The sequence below is a fragment of the Bubalus kerabau genome, chromosome 15 (assembly GCF_029407905.1).
Source record: "Bubalus kerabau isolate K-KA32 ecotype Philippines breed swamp buffalo chromosome 15, PCC_UOA_SB_1v2, whole genome shotgun sequence".
Taxonomy (NCBI): Eukaryota; Metazoa; Chordata; class Mammalia; order Artiodactyla; family Bovidae; genus Bubalus; species Bubalus kerabau.
The window spans coordinates 40012600-40023675 of NC_073638.1; the positions used below are offsets into that span (position 1 = coordinate 40012600).

An 11076-nucleotide genomic window follows, 5' to 3' on the forward strand; every position below is an offset into this window, starting at 1 on the left:
CACCTCTCCCACCCTCCTAAGGCCCCAGGGCTGATAACCCAGTCTGTGGAAAGCTCCACAGAGGCTGTGATGCACGTGTTCAGGTGGGAAACACTGGTGAGGCAGAAGCTCCCGGGGACAGGAATGGAAAGAGGCTGCCCTGGGTTTGAGTCAGAACCATCCTGAATTAGCCAGGTAAACAGATCTGTGCTCCGAGAACTAGAAATCCCAAAGTCAAAAGGTGAGAGGCCTGGAAGGGAGAATGAGAGTGTTCAGGAAGGCTGGGTAGGGAAAGAGACACAGAGTCTTACCCTGGCCCCCCCAGTGCCTGGCATACATTAGGGACACAGATATTTGCTGAATGAGATTCATGCGGTTGATAAACACATAGTCATGCACATCATGTAATTTCCACTAATATACCTACTGTGTGCAGAATTCTTGAAATGGCCCCAGCAACTCAAGGCAGGAGTCCCCCTGTGGATTCACCAGCCGCAGAGATTCTACTTTTGGCTCAGATTCAATGGACATCTGAGTAGAGATGTTCTAGAAGCATCTCCCTCTTTAAGAATTCCTAGTCATGAAGAAAGCTGCTTTTTGCCTCCAAATCACAGATAACTCTTCCTCTGAAATCACTTTCACACTTGATTTTTTTATTGGCATATAGTTGCTTTACAATGTTGTGATAGATTCTGCTGTACAGCAAAGTGACTCAGCTATACATATACATATATGTCCTCTTTTTTAGATTTCTTTCCCATGCACTCGATGATAAGGTAAAATGCAAAGATGGAAGAAAATTAAGGAAGTATTTTTAATGAACAAAAAAACTAGAAACATTTTGTCAAAATTAGAACCATGCTGGTCTTATCCTCCCAACTATTTACAACCAAAGCAAATTTTGAATTACAGGAATTTCTTGACTCTGCCAGTATGAAACGCTATTATATAGCTTGTTTTCTGTTTTCCTTTCAATGAAAATACCTGATGAGGTCTTCTAAGTATTCCAGATTTCAAGACAGGGTTGAGGGTTCCCTCAGATGATGGAGCCCTTTCTAACTCTAACCACTATTGTCTCCCAAAAGCTTTGAAATGAAAAGGCAGTGAAGGAGAAAGGGCTGAAAGAGATTCCACCAAAGGAAGCATCAGCTCACAGACGTTTCAATGGTTTTGAAATCAGTTAGCCCCCAAGACACCCCCAGCCATGGTGATGGGTGATCTGAAAATGAAGCATATCAAAATGCTATTGATGAGCTAAATTAGCAGACAGCTTATCTGAGGCCCACATCCGCCATATGGTGCCCCAACTTCTGCCGCCTGTTGCTGCCCTAACAACAGGCACGCCTACCCAGAAGGCACCGTCGGACAGAAACCCAGCAGCAGCGGCATGTGGGGCGGCTACTGTGTTTACATTTTATTTTGTGCTATTAGCTACGTGCCTCTCCCTATCCCAGGAGTGACTTGAAACACACACACACACACACATTCAATGTCAGAGATCCGAGTTACCTGCAGGACACATGTGTGCACACTGCATGTGTGCGCGTGTGTGGGTATATATCAGGTGAACAGAGAAAACCAGATGTCAACTTCAGAAACGGAGCTGCCTGATGGGGGAGGGCGAGCCAGGCCAGCTCCTAGCTAGAGCTGCAAGCAGACAATGCGCTTTTCTCCAAACACTCAGGCGGGCAGGCCTCAGGGAGTGGCTATTTAAAACACTTGGCTCCTTTTATTTCACCACCAGGGAAGTGAATCCGGCTCTTAAGTGCCAGAGCAAATGAAGTCATTTGGTTTCCGTGGGCTCCCTTTGCATTTCAGCAGCAGAAATCAGACTGGATGCAAGTCGGAAGGTCCAGCTGAAGTTGTTCTTACTTCCAATTAAAATTGATTCCACAGAGGATTTGGCACCTGGGCTTCATTAACTTTTTTTTTTTGAAACGACACTAAGGTCATGGAAAATATAAAGGACATTGGACACTGGAATGAATACTGTCAAAGATGACCCCTTTCACAAAATGCCATCAAGTATGACCACATAAAGGACCTTCTAAAGGCTTGGTTGGTATAAAAGGTTAACAGTGATTTTTGTCAAACGAATTTATAAGATTTCTGCCTTTCTTTCTATTCTCTCAAAAGAAAGTTTGTCTTTGCAGAGATTATATCATTGATGTAATAAAATATCTACTTAGTTAATTTTCTATCAGAAAAAGACATTGGTTTCCAAAGAAAACTCAACAGCATATAGCATCTGGTTATGCAAAAATACCCAAGATGCAGGTTTGGATACAGTACAAAGCCAAAAAAAAGGTCTCTTTCCTAATATTCAGATCTAATTAACTATTATACAAAGCCACTCATTTCATCCCCCCAATTAACCACACCTAAGCAGACAACATTCTTGGATGAACTTTTCAAAATTTCTTAAACGTTCTCAGTTTAAAAAAAAAAATCTCCTTTCAAGTTAAATTGAGATTGCACTTGAACTCCATCCAAGAGCAGAGCTGAACTGAATTATGATAATTAGAAAGCTGTGCCTATAAAAAAGCAGCACAGTTCATGCATTTTTTTTTAAAAGTTCATGCCAGAGAATATAAGTTCAATATGTTCTCACATAATTAACAGTTCCCACCATTAGCAGCAGTTTTTCAGTTTATATATCAGTAAAAACAACAGCACCCGCCATTGTTGTATCTGCCCCAGCAATACTGTTTCAGTCACTTGACATATACATCTAAACCTGTCAGATGCTCCAAAGCAACCAGAATTTCCCAACGGAAACAATGGTGGTGCTTAACTTGTTCATCAATACTTACTTTTTCTTTTAAACCCCTTTTCCAATTCTGGGCCCAGCTCCTCAAACTAAAACTACTAGTGAAATCCAATGACAGAGCCTTAAAAACTTATGTGAAAAGGGCAGGAAGCATTGCATCAGGATGGTAAATACTTGGGGGGTGGGGGCCAGTAATACCACCAGGACAGAGCCTTCCTCTCTGCGCCTGCCATAAAACTAGAAAAGACGGCCTCTTAGGAACTCCCCCCACCCCTTATCCAATCAGAAGAGAGACTAGTGGTTTCACAGTTAGCCAGGCAGGACTCCCAGACTATGGAAAGTATTTTCTGTGAATCCTCCCAACCATGCAAAAAGCCAGTGGACAAAAGGAGAACTTAAGAGCTGAAAGCGACCCACCCAGTAAGAAACACTGTCCTGAAAGCCCACTCTTCAGGGCATCCCATTTGCTTTGACTAAAATAAAAATACACATTTCAAAATTCTCTTATGCTGCGCCACTACAAAGCCCTAATGTATCTTAAGAAACGGTTGGATTTCCACTGAGTTCAAACTTGGGAGTGTGTCGAGGAAGATTATGATGACAATCTTACAGACTGAAAACTTGCAACTGTCCACAGCTTTGAAACAAAACTATGTAAAAACCTACACAAAAATACTCCAGATATTCAAATCCAAACATTCTAGCATTCCACAAACTATCCCAGAATAGGGAAGCCCCCAAACATCCTTGATTTCAGAAGTATTCAATAATTGCAATACAAGGGGGTCAAAATTGGCATTGGTATCTGTCAAAAAGGCCAACTCTGAAACATTAAGGTGCTTACTATGGATCTGAATTACTTGATTTTATCACCTTTGTGAACAAGAAACTAAAATACATCATAGATACTGTTCAAACATGATTTGCGATCTAATTTAAACACCACAGGGTAATCTGTGGCTTCTACAGATAAAATAAGAAAAAGCGCCACGCAGCTGTAAGAGATTACGCCAGTCACCGGTCAGTCCCCCAATAGCCCAGCAGCACAGCCGGAGTCTGTCAAAGGGCAGTAAGCTTACAATACACTTTGCTTGCCGAGTTCAGAAGTAGGACATTCGCACTTTGCAGTTCCAGTCACTGAACTCGAAAGAGGAAGCTGTAATGCCTGCATTTATCAACAGAAAGGTGGGCTCTGATTTCGTTGCAGTTTTACAAAGAAAGCTGGACACTCTCTCTCGCCAGTATTCTTCAGTCTTTGGGGAAAAAAAACCCAAAAGTTTTTATCACTGAACAGATCCAACCTCTAAGCACAGCTTTCACTCCGCAGTATTTTTCCTCTCCTTTCGCAATCTCTTTATTGAAAACAAGATAAAATGCCTAAAATACAAGCTTAAAAGTGTTATCTACACACTGGTTGTATGTGAGCACAATCATTTTCCATACATGGGATCATACAGGCAGTTATTTGCATCAACCTTTTGAATGATAAGACACCACAATGATCATTGCAGGCAGTTTAATTATGCTCATGATTAATACATAATAACACAAGAAATTAGAGAGAAGAGTAATCCCAAAGACGCACAAACTCCTGTCCCACCACCATGTATAACAGATCAATCCATTTCAGAAGCAAGAAACTTAAAATATTGTTAATGGCACAGATCATTCCTTCAAAGGCCTATCTAACATCTGGGATCTACATTTTCTAACTGTCCCCATCACACATTTTCCCACTGAAAATGTGACAACAAATATGATCTAGATCCCCATGATAGACTACAAGTATATTCCGCCAAATTTTCCCATTAAGAAATGCCCTCTTAAACTTGCTGTCCAGTATTGTCAAAACCAGCAAAATTCAGAATTGTTTGTTAATGACTGAAACTAAAGCAGCAAAATACCCGAACATTTTTTTCCCTATGACTTGCTTGTCCTTTCTCTTTAAAAAAAAAAAACAAAAAACCTGAGGGTACCAGTGCCCAAAGTGTGTATGTGAACATATTCTTTCTATATAAAGCAAAAGAGAGGGAGGGGCAGAGGAGAAGAAAGGAGGAAGCTGACTTTCCCCAGGCTACCCCCTCAAGCCCACCACCAGCAGCTCTTAAGTATTAGTACACTGCTGGGGTCTAGGTACACACTGTACCATAAAGCAAGGAAGCACCTCTCCATGAGAAATTCAGTTCAGTCTGACTCAAGATATCATGTCCTCTTTCTTTAAATTAAATTTCATTAAGTATATGCCATGGTGAGTCCTGGTTTATGTTTTGGGAAAAGAAGCAAAAAAAAAAAAAAAAAAAATTCTCCAATAATCTCTCTCAGGCATGTTCCCTGAATGGAGTCCTATTTGTTACTTCATAAAAGATCACAAAGAGGAGGAATCGACACAAAAATTCTTTCCTTTAATAGTTTTTTACTCTTAAGTGTCAAGGCAAAGTGTCACACTGGTTTTATTTCAAACTTGTAAAGAGAAAGAGGGAGAAAGAAGGTAGTCTGATATTCTCCTCAAACTGTGAACTAAATAGTACTTAATCATTAAAGTAAAAATAAAATGGTCTACATTGGCACCTTTATACCATTGGCAAGAACCAGTAATGGATACAGCTTATCAGCTCATTATTTTACACTAACAACAAAAGAATTATAAACTTGGTCCAAAACCTGAAACCTGAAAGTCCAACACAGAGTTGCACATACAAAGAAACACTAAACAAAAATATCTGTGACCATTTATGGAAATAGTGAAATTAGAAAAAAATCAGCCTTTTCCCTAAAAAACAATCAACAATTCAAAACCTCACGGTTGACAAAGGTTCAACTAATACATTTGTCTTTTCAGAGCGACTCTGTAATTAGTTCTACTGTTTCCTTCTAAAAAGGAAAGATTCTTACCAAAGTTGGATCTAAGTCTGGCCCTTACAAGCATTCAGATGAGCTTGGTGCTCATAGTTTCTGCTATTTACAGAAGGGCACAAGCCCAACAGTGAAAGGATGAAGCACTGGGCAAAGCCTGACGCCTGTTCCTCAACCACCTCACAGTACCCTGGCAGAGAAGCCCCCGTGCACAAGACACCAACCAAGATTGATTGCAAAGTGCAGAGAACGGAGCCCACTCCCTGATCTGAATCTGCAGTGGGATCACATCTTCCTGAAGGGATGTGTCTATTCAGGTAACCTCCTGCAGGCAGCCAGCACACCACAAGCCATCAGACCACCTAAACTTCCAGAAACAATCAAGGGAAAGGGTGGGGAGGAAGAAACATGTGGGTTGGTTGTCCTGAAGAACTAGACAAGTGTTCTACTCATTGTACTATCTGTAACATTTTTAAAATACATATATATATATATATATTTAAAACTCTTTTGAAAGCTGATAGGTCTTACAGACCTTTCTGTTCCAAGACCTGGGCTTCCTCCAAGGCACTGTTATTAAAACTCGGCCTTTTTACATGACCCGCTCCTGGAACATCATCTGTCTCTAACTTTTCAGGGCTTAGTGAAGTCAATTTTCATTTCTGCAAATCACAGGCAGCCACTTGCTTCTGAGAAGTTAACAAGCCTCCTGAGAAATGCTAATGGCTGGTATTTCATTGTTTCATAAATATTTTTATACAGTGACAGCATTCACTTTTAAATAAATCTTTTAAAACAATTAAAAAGCCAAGAAAATTAGGATCTGGATTTTATTTTCGTGGGAGAAAAAGAAGGGAGGTGTGAAGCCCTCCATTGTCTTCAATTCATTTAAAACGCTGCTCCGGTCTAAAAAAAAAAAAATACAAACATTAAAAGAAAAAAAAAAAGGAAACTCATAGAAGTTGAACTTTCTTTAAAGCGGGCCTGTGGACTTTAGAACAAAACAAATGTTGCTGCTACGAACAAAGAGAAGAAATGCACTGATTTTCTCCCCTCTGGGGATCATTTCTCTTCCAATAAACAAACAAATCCCCCAGTATTTCCTACCGAAGGGAAGTTTTCCAGGGAGAGTCTCCTCCAGGATTTGGTGGTAACTGCGACTCAGTCTTTTTTGGACACAATGTTTCTGCTGACTCCTGAAAATTTTCCACTTGAATGTGCAATGAAGCGGCGGCGGCGGCAGCAACAGTCCTGGAGAAGCGGCAAAGACGACCGTGCCTCCTTTCATCTTTGAGAAGAAGGAGCGAAACCCCCGCCAGCAGCACAAGTCGGCGCAGCCCCCGGGCCGGCCTCGGGGGACCCCGGCGCCTGGGGCGGCAGGGGAGGCGCGGCGGGGGGGATCGGGCCGGCTTCGGGCTCCCAGGCGGCGCCGGCGGCTCTCCCCGCCCGCGCTCGCTCCGAACTTCTGACTTCTCCCAGAAAAACGTGGAAACTGCCCGAGGGTGTGTGCGTGTGCGCGCCGGCAGGCGGACGGGCGCAAGAGGGGGGCGCGGGGGGCGCGGCGCGGCCGGCCCGGCGCCTGCAAGGCCGCCTGTTGCCGCGCGGGCTCCGCTGCGCGCGGCCCAACTTGGCGTCCCGGCAACTCCCGCGGCGGCGCCCGGCCGCTCACCTTGAAGGAGCGCGGGGAGGCGGGCGCGGGGGCCCGGCCCCGGCCCTCCGCGTGCCCGCTCCTCTGCCCGCCCGCCGCACACAAAGCAGACTCCGGAGAGAAAGAACGGACAGGGCCGGCCCCCGCCCCCGGCGCCCCGCGCGCCCCCCGCACCCAGCATCAGCCCCGCGCGCCAACTTACCTCGGCGAAGGGAGCCGCCGCAGCGCCTGGCGAGTCCGAGGCAAACTTCGGCGCCGCTTCCCCCGCCTTCAGCTCGGAGCCCGGCTCCCTCCCCGATTCCCGATCCCCGGGCTGGGCCACCCCACCCCTGCCTAGCACCGCTCCTGCCCCGGGGCCGGCTGGACGAACTGGGCTCCTGCCCGCGGCTCCGGGCAAAGGTGGACGGGGTGGGGGGGATTCACTGCATGGCCTGTCCCCGAACGCGGCCGCCCAGAGCCCGGGCCCCGCCGCGCGGACTGGCCCGCAGGGTGGAAGCGAGTCTGCAAAGTGCTTGATGGGCGCCCGCGGCGGGCGGCGGGGCCGCGGCGGCGGCTGCAGAGGCTCGGCTCGGCTCGGGCGGCGCGGCACGGCGCGAGCGATGCTAAGAATGTTCGGAATGAGGACAGGAATGAAATGAACGCCAGGACCGAACTCGCTCCGGAGGGGTGGGGCCTCGGTGACGTCATGCGGCCTGCCGCCCGGGGGCGGGGCGGGGCCTGCCGCCGCCGGTGACGTCATGGGGATTCGGGGCGGGCCCGGCTGGGCAGCCTAGCCGTTGGGGCGCGGGCGGGCTCCCTCCCGAGGGGCGGCGGGGCGGAGTCTCGCGCCCACGGGGGAGCGGGGCGCGCGCGGGAGCCGCCCTGCCCCTTCCCGGCGCGGGCTCCGGGCTTTGTCCCGAGCTGGGCGGGGCGGACCAGGGCGGGGAGGGCGCCTCTGAGGTGGCTGCGGCGCGCGGAGAGCTCTGGAATCCTGGGTTCCCTCCTCCGGGCGGGCGCCGAGACCGGAGCTGCGCGCGTCGCGCCGGCCCTACCTCAGTTTCCCTGTTCCCGGGCGCGGAAGCTCGCGCGGCCGCCTGGAGCACTCCTGAACTCGCGGAAGTCTGCAAGTGCGGGCAAGAGAAGTTTCTGTTCTGAAAATTCACGTCGTTGTTCTCAAGCGCGGTGGACGCCTTCTCGGGGCCGGATTCCCAGCCTGCCATGACTTCCCCTCTTTTCCACTTTACAAAAGTTCAGGGCTCTCATTCAAGTCGAAATCAGACCTACTGTTCGGAAGGGAAACCTTTAGCATAGCAAAGAAAAGAGAACTGCGGAGTTCGTAATAATCCTGCCCTGCTAACACGGTTTCCTCCGAGTCGCTCAAGAAATCGAGTTCACTCATCCCTGCGAGTTGTACTTTTCGAAAGCAATGGGTCGGGTAAAAACTCCCAAAATTTTTAAAGGCTACCTCCGACAGTTTCACGTCACTCTTTTTTTTTTTTTTTTTTTTTTTGCGTGGGGGGAGGAGTAAACTTCATTTACACATAGAATAACTTTAACCCTACCTTTCGAAGTACTGACGCTAAAGTGACATAGCAGACGCCGTGGATAAAATCAGAAAACACCTGGATAAAGCTGAGCTACTGTGGCAGAACTGTCTAAAGTTTGGGGGTAATTGGTAACCGACAGTTTCGCTAAGATCAAAGTAGCAAAGCAATCCTGTCCTGTTGATTTCTTTCCTTGGGGCACTTTGCTGTCCTTTTTAGTTGGGGCCACCAGCATACATAATACCGCCTGTTTTGTGCCCCCCAGGAGGCCCCGTAAATATGGGTAACTGAGAGAAGCGGAATGTGACTGGAGACAGCACATTTTCTACAAACCATAGCTTCTACTAGCGCGTTTTTAATTGAAATTTTTGTATAGAGAATTGAATGCAGTTGTAAAAAATAACAATATAGAGAAAACCTTTGTTCACTTTGCCCATTTCTCTCACCAATGGTAATGTCTTAACTGTAATATGACAATGGGAATATTAACGTTGATACAATCCGCCGCATCTTATATACATTTCCCTTCTTGTACTCATTTGTGTGTGCCACAGTCGGGATATTGAGATTGATACAATCCACCGCATCTTATACACGTTTCCCATTTTACTTGTACTCATTTTTGTGTGCCTGTATTTAGTTCAATACAATTTTCTGTGGTGGCTAGGTATCCAATCACAGTCAGGTACTGATTCATTTTGATTCTATCTAGTTTGCATGCAATAACACAGTGATACAATGAGGCTCTCAGTAATGACTAGCCACCATAACACACAGGTTTTTGGACATTTGTTAGAAAACATAAAATTATTTTGGCATTACAGCTGTACAGGGCATATCTGTCTCCAAATACCATCTTTTTAAACACGCCAGAGAGAGTCTTAACAGCAGTTCCGGATAGTAAGATTTCAAAATCACTATTTGTTAGCCCAGTACACCTGGGTGCCTTTCTGACACTAGCTGCCATCTAACAGTCACCTGGCATTATGAGGTCTCCCAGTCCTTAACGAATTCAGGAAAAAAATCCTTTGCCTGTGATTCAGTGCTCTTCATGACCAGTATTTTCTCCAACTTCTCCCATCTACATGCATATTTTTTGAGATTCTCCTCAAAAGCCTTTTCTTCCAGGTAGACTACTCACATAAATATTTCCTCCCTAATACCCTCAAAACTCCTTGCTCAGACACACTACTTGATTTATGGTGAAAGAGAAAGTCACTCAGTCATGTCTGACTCTTTGAGACCGCATGGAATAGTCCATGGAATTCTCCAGGCCAGAATATTGTAATGGGTAGCCTTTCCCATCTCTAGGAGATCTTCCCAACTCAGGGATTGAACCAGGGTCTCCTGCATTGCAGATTTTTTACCAGCTGAGCTACCAGCTGTATTCTGTTACTTACCTACATACTGGGGTGTCCCGTTTCTGAGCCATTAGAAAGAGGACTGGGTCTCATTCAGCTAACTGTACACTGCCCGGGACCTCCACATAAATGGGTATAACTTTTGTAGTCTCTCCACCATAACCTCCACACAGTCTTACTCTCCTCATCCATCCATTGGTCAGTGAAGAGGAGCTAACAATCAAAGGCCCAGGAGCTGTTCACCCCCAGCATCTGAGGACAGAAAAAGTAGCTGCCACCTGCTGAAATGACAGGAACTGTACTACTAGTTAGCCCGTGGCATTTTGCATTTACCATTTCCGTTCATACTCATGGCACCTGTACAAGGTAGCAGCAGTCTTTGGCTCAGTTTATACAGGTGAGGAAGTGAGCTCTAGGGAGATAATATGACTTGCCTATGGTGCCATAGTCAGAAAAGAATAGAGCCAGGTCCTGAATTTCTTCTGACTTCAGCCTATGTTCGTAACCACTCTACTGCCCACAAAACTGAAATGGATATATGCGGTGTGCTGTAGAATTCTAGACACTGATCTAAGTACTTCCCATATATTACTTCATTTAATCCCCACAGTCACTCTATGAGGTAGATGCTTTAATGTATTCTCATTTCATCAATGAGCAAACTGAGAATCAGAGTGGTGAAACAGTTTGGTCAAGATCATACTGCTAGAAAGTACAGAATGAGGATTTAAACACAAACAGTTCAGTTCCAGATTTCATGTTCTTAACCTTCCACTAAAGGTCCCAAACTCAGTAATATACCTACCAAACACAAAAGATTGAGGTCTGCAGGGGGAAATGTAACAATTATATGTAACACCTATGATAAAAGGAGTTTGTTACCTTCATGTTTTAACTAGAAAGAACCTAATTTGTACCATGTAAGAGAAACAGTGATCCACT

The 11076-nt window shown here is 45.7% G+C and overlaps 1 protein-coding gene across 4 annotated transcripts in view; it reads right to left on the reverse strand.

The window, feature by feature from the left end:
* TEAD1 (TEA domain transcription factor 1) overlaps window positions 1-7882 on the reverse strand; it is a 273908-nt gene extending 266026 nt beyond the window's left edge. For 3 of the 4 annotated variants that reach the window (XM_055548596.1, XM_055548598.1, XM_055548597.1), the window contains exons 1-2: window positions 7453-7590; window positions 6710-6853 (exon numbers count right to left, since the gene is read on the reverse strand). The gene's annotated coding sequence lies outside the window, so the exon portion shown is untranslated. Of the gene's footprint in view, window positions 1-6709; window positions 6854-7452 lie in introns of all 4 variants that reach the window. The other variant, XM_055548599.1, reaches the window with a different exon arrangement.
* Window positions 7883-11076: the final 3194 nt, after the last annotated feature.